Below are 11,368 nucleotides of genomic sequence, written 5' to 3' on the forward strand. Positions count from 1 at the left end.
TGAGGTGGCAACTAAGTGTTGCGGAAATTCAAAGACCCATTTTAAAATGTCCCCCTATAACAGTAAAACAATCAGAGACTTACATGCGATTTGTTCCGGTCATTTGACGGCCTCTCCGGGCTCTTTTCCGCCACTGTCATGCACCCCTCGACGTCTATCACATGCACATCCCGCATAATCAAATACCATATATCGAATCGTCAATACCATTCAGTACTGATTACCATAATAGTGACTATCCGTTTTATCGTCCTTAAATAATCTATTATTTCACAAAATTTCGATTCTTGGTGCGTCACCGCTAGAAATGATAATATAACTTTTGCTGGACGATACAGTTTGTGATCTGAAACGAATTCGTGCGGAATCAGTTTGTGTCTTTACTGGGATTGCATCATTCGCATTATTCGAAAACAAAAGTAAAAAATGGCTGACTCCACATCGGTGAAAATTGCGATCGCGATAGTTTTCTGGCTGGAAAATAGCCAATAAAGCCAATAATTAGATCACAAAGTGCAGAATTTTCTTAACGGGAAACGATGAAGCTGATTCTGGTGGTGAGTGTTTCATTATTTATTGCATTTTATGGTAAATTGAGCTCAATCAAAACTAATTCTATTTCTCAGGCAGTGGCGAAAGGCGGTTCAGGTAGGAGCACAAACAGCGAAAAGGCGACAGTAAAAATTCACCCGGATCTTCAGCCTCCTTTTCAGAAGAAGGAGAACATCGCATATCCCTCATCAGTTGGAATAATGAAAGCTGAAATACGCTTAGGCCGATTGAAAACCTTGGAGAGTAACAGCACTGTAGAAGTAACGTGGAACAATCGTCCCCACATCGAGCTGAAATTCCAAACCTTCCAGCGAGCACTTCCCTAATTACAACATGTACCGTTCTTACCAGATACGACGTTGCAGGAGCAGTTCATCTTACAAGGAACCTGGTGCTGCATGCTGTCTCCTGGTTTCACCCTTAGGGGATGTTGTAAACACCAAAAAAAAAATCGGTACGCGAACACCCAAAAAAGGTAAACATTATTTTTATTCTTTTATATGAAATTGTGAATCGGAATTCTAATCAAATTCGAAATGAAATTTTCAATTTTTAACGAGAATATCAAATCAAATTTTTAAAATGAAATAGGAAGTTTTATTCTGAAATCGGAGAATCGATTATGAATCATTTAAATTCAATTGAATCGCAGACTGAAATTGAAAAAAAAATGTAAAATCACTTCAATACCGGAATCTAGAGTTTTTCGTTAATCTTTGTCGATAATTTTTTAGATTGTGTGCTACACTGTGATTGCAAACTTTTGAAGCCTCTAACTTCGAAGGAAGGAAACTAGGACCAGCCACTAGCATAATGTTCATCGTGAGCGAGGTAAGCGATCTTTTTTAATCTCTAAAAGCCCATATGTAAGGTTCATCGAAGTAATTAATCTTATTAATTTTTAATGTATTTCTGTTTAATTCAATTCTTCCTGAACTGACTGATGGAAATAGTCTTTGAATTACACAAATGATGGAATCATCATTAAAAGCCGTAGAATAGTTTAAATTAGATTTGATTTGAACAAAAACAATTATGTGAATTTTATTTAACCAAAATAACTCATAAGGCTCATTAGTAGTAACACAGAGAACAGACGTACAAGCTCGAACAAAAAATCGTCGAAAAAGTGTGTAAAATTTTAAATGCTATCACCAAAAAAATACGTTAGAAATTGACTACAAACAGTGCCATCTATTGCGCCGTTCAAAAGTTAAAAATCAACTTAGAAGTGCCCAGTTTTCGAAAAGGCGTAATCGTATATCAGCTCACAAAAAATCAATCTAATGTCTTAGTAAAATGGACGGCTTTAATTTATTGCTAAATAAATTAAATCAGAGTTACTTTTAACTTGGCGAAATTTCACATTCTTTATTTTCGGTGAAATTTATATTCTTCGAGAAAGAATATTTGAGAATTGAAAGATTATAGACGGATAGAAGATTAGAATAAGATGAAAGATGTTGAAAATGAGCGGAAGGGTAATTTTAATTTGAAAACTTTTCATCACATTTCATCGATTTGTTCCTCACGGGCCTACTACCTTGCAGTGGTTGATACAGATAGAATTGTAGCAACCACCACACAATACTAGGCCTACTATTGTGTCACTACTAGTCAAATACAAGAACCTTCTTGACGATCAGTCTCACCCAGCAGTACTAATTCTAGACATCTCAAAACGGGTTACTTTCACATATCACTTTAGAATCCAGATGTTTTTAACTTTGTATTTCTAACAAATTGGCTAGTGAAGTAGACAATGTGCAACTCGAGACCCCATACACCCAACCTTCGGGTAGTGGTCATATCACCTCTTGTCTGCAACTCCGATTCTCTACCTCCCCGTGGTGCTAGCTGGGGTGCGAGCAACCTTAGCGGAGATCGGGTACCCAACCCCGGTGGATGCTTTGGTCGCATGCAGACTGAGTCAGGGGGCTTCGTACGCGTCTGTTCTCCAGGTCAGGGGCGGCGTGCGGAGTGCAACAGCGTCCTGGTGGTGTTCGGGACCCAAAACAGCAACATCACGACGGTCCTCCTGCGAGATAGTGGGGTTAGTTGCGGGCCTTGCGAGCCTGTGACTACAAAAAACATAAGCAACGAACAACGAACAACAAATTTCGGATGGAAATCGGCAAAGACCCACGCGACGAAAAGGGACTAGCGATTGGAAACTTGGAACATGGAACTGCCGATCTCTAAATTTTGTGGGCAGTACCCACGTGCTCTCCAACGAATTGAAGAGCCGCAAATTCGACATCGTAGCGCTGCAGGAGGTATGCTGGAAGGGCTCCACGGTACGAACGTACCCAGATGGTCGTGCCATCTACCAGAGCTGCGGCAACACACACGAGCTTGGAACAGCTTTTATAGTGATGGGAAAGATGCAAAAGCGCGTGATCGGGTGGTGGCCGATCAACTCACGAATGTGCCGGTTGAGAATCAAGGGCCGGTTCTTCAACATCAGCATCATCAACGTGCACAGCCCTCACCTCGGAAGTACCGGTGACGACAAAGACTAATTCTACGCGCAGCTGGAGCGTGAATACGACCGTTGCCCAAAACATGATATCAAGATCGTCATCGGGGATTTCAATGCTCAGGTCGGCCAGGAGGAGGAATTCAAACCGACAATTGGAAGGTTCAGTGCACACCAGCTGACCAACGAAAACGGCCTCAGACTTATTGATTTCGCCGCCTCCAAACGAATGGCCGTACGTAGTACCTTTTTCCAGCACCGCCTCCCACACAAGTACACCTGGAGATCACCGTACCAAACTCAATCACAGATCGACCACGTTTTGATTGACAGCCGGCACTTCTCGGACATCATCGACGTCAGATCCTGTCGGGGCGCCAACATTGAGTCGGACCATTATCTGGTGATGGTGAAGATGCGCCCAAAACTCTCCGTAGTGAACAACACGCGAAACCGACGCCCGCCTCGGTTAAATATCGCGCGACTGAAGCAACCTGAGGTCGCGGCAGATTACGCGCAATGGGTCGAAGCAGCGCTGCCGGCAGAGGGCGAGCTTGACGAAGCCCCTCTCGAGGACTGTTGGGATACCATCAAAACAGCCATCAACAGTGCTGCGGAGAACGTCATCAGTTATGTGGAGCGATCTCGACGGAACGACTGGTTCGACGAGGAGTGTAGGAGGGTGATGGACGAAGAGAATGCCGCGCGGGCGGCAGTAGTGCAGAGAGGCACCCGTCGAAATGTGGAAAATCACCGACAGCGGTAGAGGCAGCGAGTCCGACTTTTCCAGGAGAAAAAGCGCCGCCTGGAGGAGGAGGAGCTCGAGGAGCTGGAGCAGCTGCATCGTTCCCAAGAAACACGAAAGTTCTATCAGAAACTCAACGCATCCCGCAAAGGCTTCGTGCCGCAAGCCGAAATGTGCCGGGATAAGGACGGGGGTATCCTGACGGACAATCGTGAGGTGATGAAAAGGTGGAAGCAGCACTTCGATGAACACCTGAACGGCGCACATGCAGGAGATCAAGACGGTGGGGGAAGGTACATCGCCGGCGTAGCCAACGACGAAGACGAGCCACTCCCAACGATGAGTGAAGTTAAGGAAGCCATTCGCCAGCTGAATAGAAACAAGTCGGCTGGGAAGGATGGCATCGCAGCTGAACTCATCAAAATGGGCCCGGACAGGTTGGCCGATTGCCTACACCGGTTGATAATCCGGATCTGGGACATAGAACAGCTACCGGAGGAGTGGAAGGAGGGGGTAATATGCCCCATCTACAAGAAGGGCGACAAATTGGACTGTGAGAACTACCGAGCGATCACTGTCCTCAATGCCGCCTACAAAGTGTTGTCCCGAATCCTACTCCGCCGCCTAACGCCACAAGCAAACAGATTCGTGGGAAGTCATCAGGCCGGCTTTATGGAGGGACGGTCTACGACGGACCAGATATTCACATTACGGCAAATCCTCCAAAAATGCCGTGAACACCAAGTCCCTACGCACCATCTATTCATCGACTTCAAAGCCGCATACGACACGATCGACCGTAACGAGCTATGGAAAATCATGGACGAGAACGGCTTTTCCGGGAAGCTGATCAGACTGATCAAGGCGACGATGGATGGAACGCAGTGCTGTGTGCGGATTTCGGGTGAATTGTCGAGTTCATTCGAATCGCGCAGGGGGCTTCGACAAGGTGATGGTCTATCCTGCATGATGTTCAACGTGGCGCTAGAAGGTGTTATTCGACGAGCGGTTTCGACGATTTTCAACAGATCCAGTCAACTTATCTGCTTTGCCGATGACATTGATATAGTCGGCAGATCATCTGCGGCGGTGGAGGAGATCTACCGCAAACTGAAACGCGAAGCAGGAAGGATTGGGTTGATGATTAATACGTCCAAGACAAAGTACATGCTGGCCTGCGGATCCGAGACCGACCGAACCCGCTTGTCCAGTAATAACAAGGTCACGATCGACGGCGACGAGCTGGAGATAGTCAAAGACTTTGTCTATCTCGGCTCACTGGTGACCGCAGACAATGACACCAGCCGTGAGATCCGGAGGCAAATTATCAGCGGAAGTCGTGCCTACTATGCACTCCACAAGCAACTGCGGTCGAGAAAACTTAGCCCTCGCACGAAGTGTAGCCTGTATATGACGCTCATTAGACAGGTTGTTCTCTACGGGCACGAGACATGGATATTGCTCGAGGAGGACCTGCGTACACTCGGAGTATTTGAGCGACGAGTGTTAAGAACCATCTTTGGCGGCGTAGGAGTGTGGAGGCGAAGGATGAACCACGAGCTCGCGCGACTCTACGGCGAACCCAGTATCCAGAAGGTGGTTAAGGCTGGCCGGATACGCTGGGCGGGACATGTTGCGAGAATGCCGGACGACTGTCCTGCAAAACAGGTGTTCGCTACGAATCTGGTAGGAACAAGACGAGCGGGGGCGCAACGAGCGAGGTGGTTAGACCAAGTGGAGCGTGATCTGGCGAACGTGGGGTGCCCGAGAAATTGGAGAACGGTTGCCATGGACCGAGTGAATTTTAGGAATTATGTTCGTCAAGTTATGTCGTAAGACGGAATACTATGTAAATGAAAAAAAAAATGAAAAATTCTAACAAATTTGAAGGAAACAGATAATAACTTTGTTGTTTATCTTTTTCATGCAACATGATGAACGTATTACGAAACTTCAACAGCGATTTTCTTGAAGCATGCTAAGAGCTCATACGACCTATAGAAAACTGACTGAAACTTAGTCAGCTTTTTTTGACAGTTAAATTTGGTGTGTTTGGAGACATCTGGTGGCTCAGCCAAAAAACAAAAAATGGTTCAAAAGGGGTGTTGGGATTTTTACACAAGTTTTGTGTGCTAGCTTGTACGTCTGTTCTCTGTGGTAGTAATGAGGACGAATCTAATTGATACAAAATACCATGGCAATATGTTTATTTTAACTAATAGTTTTTATCGACTATGTTTAACATCTGTTTTTAAACACAGGATGCTCATAGTGACACAAGGGTTATGTAACAATGATAGATATTTTAGTTGAAATTCGATTGGCAATACCAATAATAAGTATTTTATTCATGCTTTTCTTTCTTCCAGATAACGAACGCACGGATTCCGAAAATTGATGCTGTTTTCATACCTTCCAGAGCAATTGACCAAAAAATACATCCAGCAATAAATTAAGGATAAAAGTGACTGGAGAGAATAAGCCCCAAATAAGGATATGAAGAGATGCAAGTGCCAGTTTCAAGAATTAAGCTAGATAAGCATATTTAAAAGATTCTCCATTTCTTGAAAATGTAGTAAAAATTCCTTTTTAATACTTTTTGGACTGATTTAAAAATTGCTTAAATTTAAATTGTTTAATCGAGCACTCCTTCAATTTTGAGGCGCGTTTTATTTCTTAATTCTTAGGCACTTTTACAAATTTACACAAAACCAATAAGAACTTTGTATGTAAGAATAATCTAAATTCAAGGATAATGGAAATTAAAAGAAGAAATGCAAAAAGCTCGCTTTCGAACGGTTGGAAAGATATTGTAAAAATTGTAAGAGTGAATAAAAACTTTTAATAAAAAAAATATAACACGAATCGGAAACATATTTTTATTTCAATTATTTAAATTGCAATAATTTTATCAAAACTACACCATATATTGTATCGTTATTTTTTTATACGAAAACCATTGAGAAAAGATTCCACGTATGATACAACTCGCTCAGAGCTAGTAGAAAAAAGCAAAAAAATTGAATGGTTACTCTACTTAACGACCCGTTCACTGTATCGTAAAGTGCGTCCAGACGATTCCATTTCATGGAAAAATGATAAGCCTTATCCTACATTAATAATCCAAAACTATAGAAGTAATCTTTTGGGTGTCTTGGGAAGAAGATAATGGGAATAGTCACTGTATAATACTGACTTATGCGGGATGCTGGTTCCCGCGTAGCCCCTGTACAGAGTCCCGAGGGTAGACAGGTTTCTGTCTGGATTCCTTTGCGCGTATTTGTCTCCGAATGCTTCCAGGCTCCTGACGGCTGACGGACAATCGTGCCTTTTGGGGTGCGCATGCTGCACCACATGCTTCTTGGCAAAGGCTCCTCCCTGAGTTGAAAAGGTGGACCCAAACGCGACCACGCAAAATCTCCACCTGATCCGTCGGCGAAGCCATTTCGCTTTACTCACGGATCCTTCCGGGAACCAAAATCTGGGGTGTAGGATACAGATGAACAATAGCAAAAATGAAAAGTATGAAATAATGATTAAACATTTTGATCGATATAAACATGGAAATGAATAGTTCTAGTTTAGTGTGTAAAAGGCCTTTTTAGAATCGGTTAGAATATAGAAAGAAAGGAGGAAATAAAAATGTTCGTGAAGCATCAGTTCATTAACGAATTTTGGCAGTAACGGACGTTTTCCAAGTGTTTGTCCGGAAGACGCTTTAGAAGGATCCGACAATGGCACAGTCATGGCTCCCCGGATTAAGTGAGTATCTTCCGCGTAAAAAGTGCGATGTGTCAATGAAAAGTGAAGTGAGAAGAGGTGAATCAAATTTAATTTGAATGAAACCTTAGAAGCTTATTTCCGATTAAAAAAATAGCAAGCCAAATTATTTGAAAAAAAAAAAACTAGATCCAAGATGGTAATTTTGAAAATAGGACTTCGATGAGAAGGCGGAGATCCTAGTAAATGATGATAAGGAAAAAAATAAAAAGATATTTCATATGTAAAGGAACTTCGATGGGAAGGCGAAGCTTCTAAAAAAAAAATCAAAATGAAAATTAAAATTGAAAACAAAGATTGAATAACACCTAATGGACTTCGATGGGAAGGCGAAGTTCTTTGAATACAATATTTGACTTCGATGAGAAGGCGAAGTTGAATTATTGATTAGCTGTGGAATTTCGATGAGAAGGCGGAATTCTAAATTACAAAAATATGAGTATTGAAAAAAAAACAAAATAAAACGGAAGGCTTCTAAGATTTCTTTCAAGAGTTTTAAATTAAAACTTCGAGGATTTAGATAGAAAAAAAAAACGATGAAAAGAGGAAGTTGAATTATTGATTAGCTGTGGAATTTCGATGGGAAGGCGGAATTCTAAATTACAAAAATAAGATAATTGAATAAAAAAAGAAAATAAAACGGAAGGCTTCGAAGATTTCTTTCAAGAGTTTTCAAATTCAAGGATTTAGATAGGAATAAAAAGTTTGAGATAAAAAACATTTAAAAAAAGGATGTGCCATAAAATTGATTTATAGTGGAGAAAAAAAAATTACAAACTTTGATTCAATATATCTTTAAGTTATTGAAAAAAAAACAAATGACAATGAAATTATAAATTTAAAACTTGGAACAATTGAACAAAAAAAAAATCCAAAAAGTGGAGATAAAAGAAAACATGAAAACGAAATCAATAAGTTCACATAGTGAGAGATATTAAATTAGAAATTCTTTAAGACAATTAAAAAAAAAAAAAGAAAAAAAATCAAATCTTGATATTATGTGATGAGAAAACTTCAAATTATATAAACGTAACCAAAAAAAAAATCAGTTAAAAATAAACTTTAATGAAAATGAATAGTAAGAATTAATATGGAAAAAAAAATCAGCGACAAGATACAACAAAACATACCAAAATTTGAGAAATAAATTTTCAAAATTATAAAATGATCAAGGACAGTTAAATAGAAAATTGTCAAAAAAGATAATATAAATCAAGCATTGATCAAGGCAGTAGCAAGAAAAAACTGTGGAATGGTACGGTAAGAAAAAAAAATGTTCCAAATATTGGATTACAAAGCATCAAAAATTGTTTGAATTGAAACGTCACTGCAAAATAATTGAAAATTAATAATCAAAAAAAAAAAAAAAAAAAGATAGAAATTTAAATAAGCGGTGCAATGCAAAAAAAAAGATGAAAAACAGAAAAAAATATTATGCTTCAGAATCAAATAATCATAAAAAAAACATGATGAGAAAGAATTATTAAAAATTGTTCAAGACGGTAAATAGAGTAAAACGAGATTGTGAAATTACCAATAGAACAAAACATCAAAGGAGAAATTTAAAATTAGTTATGATTTCTTCAAAACGGTAAGATAGAAACACATAACTGAAATTGTGAATTTGTATGATAATAAGAAACAGTCGAAATATTTGATGACAAAGGAAAAAGAATGGTTGAAATTGAAACTTTACTCAAAACAAAATTAATCCAAAATGCCAGAAAAAAAACAGCGATGAAAAATATTATGAGACAGAATCGGTGAGGATAAATTCAAAATAAATTAAAATTTGTTAAAGATGATAAAATAGAAAAAAACGGAATCGTAAAATTAAGTGATGAGAAACAAAAAAAAAACAGAGAAAACTTTTAAATAAATTTTAAATTGTTCAAGATCGTATGGTTAAAAAAAAAGTTTATGAGGAGAAACAAAAAAAGTTAAAAACTGCTAAACATTTGATAACAAAAAAAAATTGTTGAATCTATAATAAAACAAAAAAAGCGATAATAAGTAATCCAAATCTGGAAAAATGCAATAAAAATTCATATAAATGCAAATTGTTCAAGATGGTAAAGTAGAAAATACGGAATTAAAAAGACAGAAAATATTAATAAAAATGTGAACTCTTCTAAATGATAATAAGAAAAACAAACCGAAATAGTGAAATTGTATGATGAGAAAAAAAACAGTCCCAAATATTCGATGCCAAAGATAAAAAACATTGTTTGGAATTAAAATAAAAGAATTTCAATTCATGAATTAAAATATAAAATTAAGAATGAGCCACAATATATTGTGAATAGCCACAATATATAATGAAAATAGAGCCACATAGTTAGGCATAATTGAATTGAATTCAAATCATCGGTTAAGAATTGATAGAATCAAATTTTCTGTTCCATAGTTCTTATTGGGATTTGGGATGGAACAAAAATTCACACTACAAACACAAGATAGATAGTTTTGAAGTTGATAGAACCCAAAATTCATTTAAAAAATAAAAATTACCGTTTCATGTTGAGCCTTGCTCAAATTATAATTCTGATTTGAGATTTAAATAATTATTCTCAACTTTTGATTTCAATTGAGATTTTGAAAAAGATTCTAGATAAACACAATTTTCAATAAAGAACTTCATAAAAAAAGAAAGGTTAGCAGAAATTCGTGTGCAACATAAGTATAAAAATGGGTTACCATCGAAAGAAATAGCATGTTTCTCTGGACTTTTAGAAGCAGTCTTAGTATCATCAAAGCGTAAACTTTTAAAGAGTAGGGGCGAAGGAGATTGTAGGATACAGATGAACAATAGCAAAAATGAAAAGTATGAAATAATGATTAAACATTTTGATCGATATAAACATGGAAATGAATAGTTCTAGTTTAGTGTGTAAAAGGCCTTTTTAGAATCGGTTAGAATATAGAAAGAAAGGAGGAAATAAAAATGTTCGTGAAGCATCAGTTCATTAACGAATTTTGGCAGTAACGGACGTTTTCCAAGTGTTTTTAGAAACAGTTAGAATAGAGAAAGAGATGAGGAAATGCAAATATTCGTGAAGAGATCAGTTGAGTAACGAATTTTGGCAGTAACGGACATTTTCTAAGTGATTGTCCGGAAGATGCCTTAGAAAAATCCGACAGGTTAGAGATTCAATTTCCACTTTTCTCAATCAATTTCTCACCTCAATTCGATTTCGGTTCAATCTGGCGATTCCTAATTGAAAACGCTTCGTTGCGTGGTATTGTAGCCTAGATTAATTAACAATGCATTAGAACTATCACTTTTAATCACTTTTCATAGGCATACCTGTGCTCAACTTCCCTGCGCAGTTTCACTTCGCGCCTTCGTACTAAAGTTGCAAATGCCTAGATTGGGATAATTTTCAATTATTATTTGCGTTACGCAATTCAATTTGGTGTTTAGGCCTACCTTAGCACGTAAATTTAGGGTAAGTATTCAAACTCAACAATAACCACTGCGAACTTAGCTTTAATTTTCTTCTGATCACCAAACGATACTACTTGCATTGAAATTCCACAATCTTTGTTTTGTTTACAATCTATCTCGATTTATTTTTTTTCCCGCCTATACTCCTGAACTCACTTCTCACCTACACATTCGAACGCATCTTCGAATTCTCCTGCTGTCATTGCGCGAGTGCGTTCAATGGCACTTTCGGTATCGAAAGTCAGTTCAGTGACACTCCCCCCTAGTTTGCTGACTCCGCCTCTGAGTCAGCAAACTCCTTCTTAGCTCTTACGTCTATCACTGCAACCTTTACCGCCGGTCTCTCGTAGACACCTTTCGCCGT

The 11,368-nt window shown here is 38.6% G+C and overlaps 2 long non-coding RNA genes across 2 annotated transcripts; one reads left to right on the forward strand and one right to left on the reverse strand.

The window, feature by feature from the left end:
* Positions 1 to 211: 211 nt before the first annotated feature.
* Positions 212 to 6,632, forward strand: LOC129746482 (uncharacterized). Its single transcript, XR_008737306.1, has 4 exons — positions 212 to 557; positions 627 to 1,027; positions 1,287 to 1,383; positions 6,146 to 6,632. It is a non-coding gene; the product is annotated as an uncharacterized LOC129746482 (long non-coding RNA).
* A 4,103-nt stretch (positions 6,633 to 10,735) lies between these two features.
* Positions 10,736 to 11,119, reverse strand: LOC129750121 (uncharacterized). Its single transcript, XR_008738297.1, has 3 exons — positions 10,987 to 11,119; positions 10,864 to 10,922; positions 10,736 to 10,805 (listed from the first exon to the last, which is right to left on the reverse strand). It is a non-coding gene; the product is annotated as an uncharacterized LOC129750121 (long non-coding RNA).
* Positions 11,120 to 11,368: the final 249 nt, after the last annotated feature.

Source organism: Uranotaenia lowii, chromosome 2, assembly GCF_029784155.1.
Source record: "Uranotaenia lowii strain MFRU-FL chromosome 2, ASM2978415v1, whole genome shotgun sequence".
NCBI classification, from domain to species: domain Eukaryota; kingdom Metazoa; phylum Arthropoda; class Insecta; order Diptera; family Culicidae; genus Uranotaenia; species Uranotaenia lowii.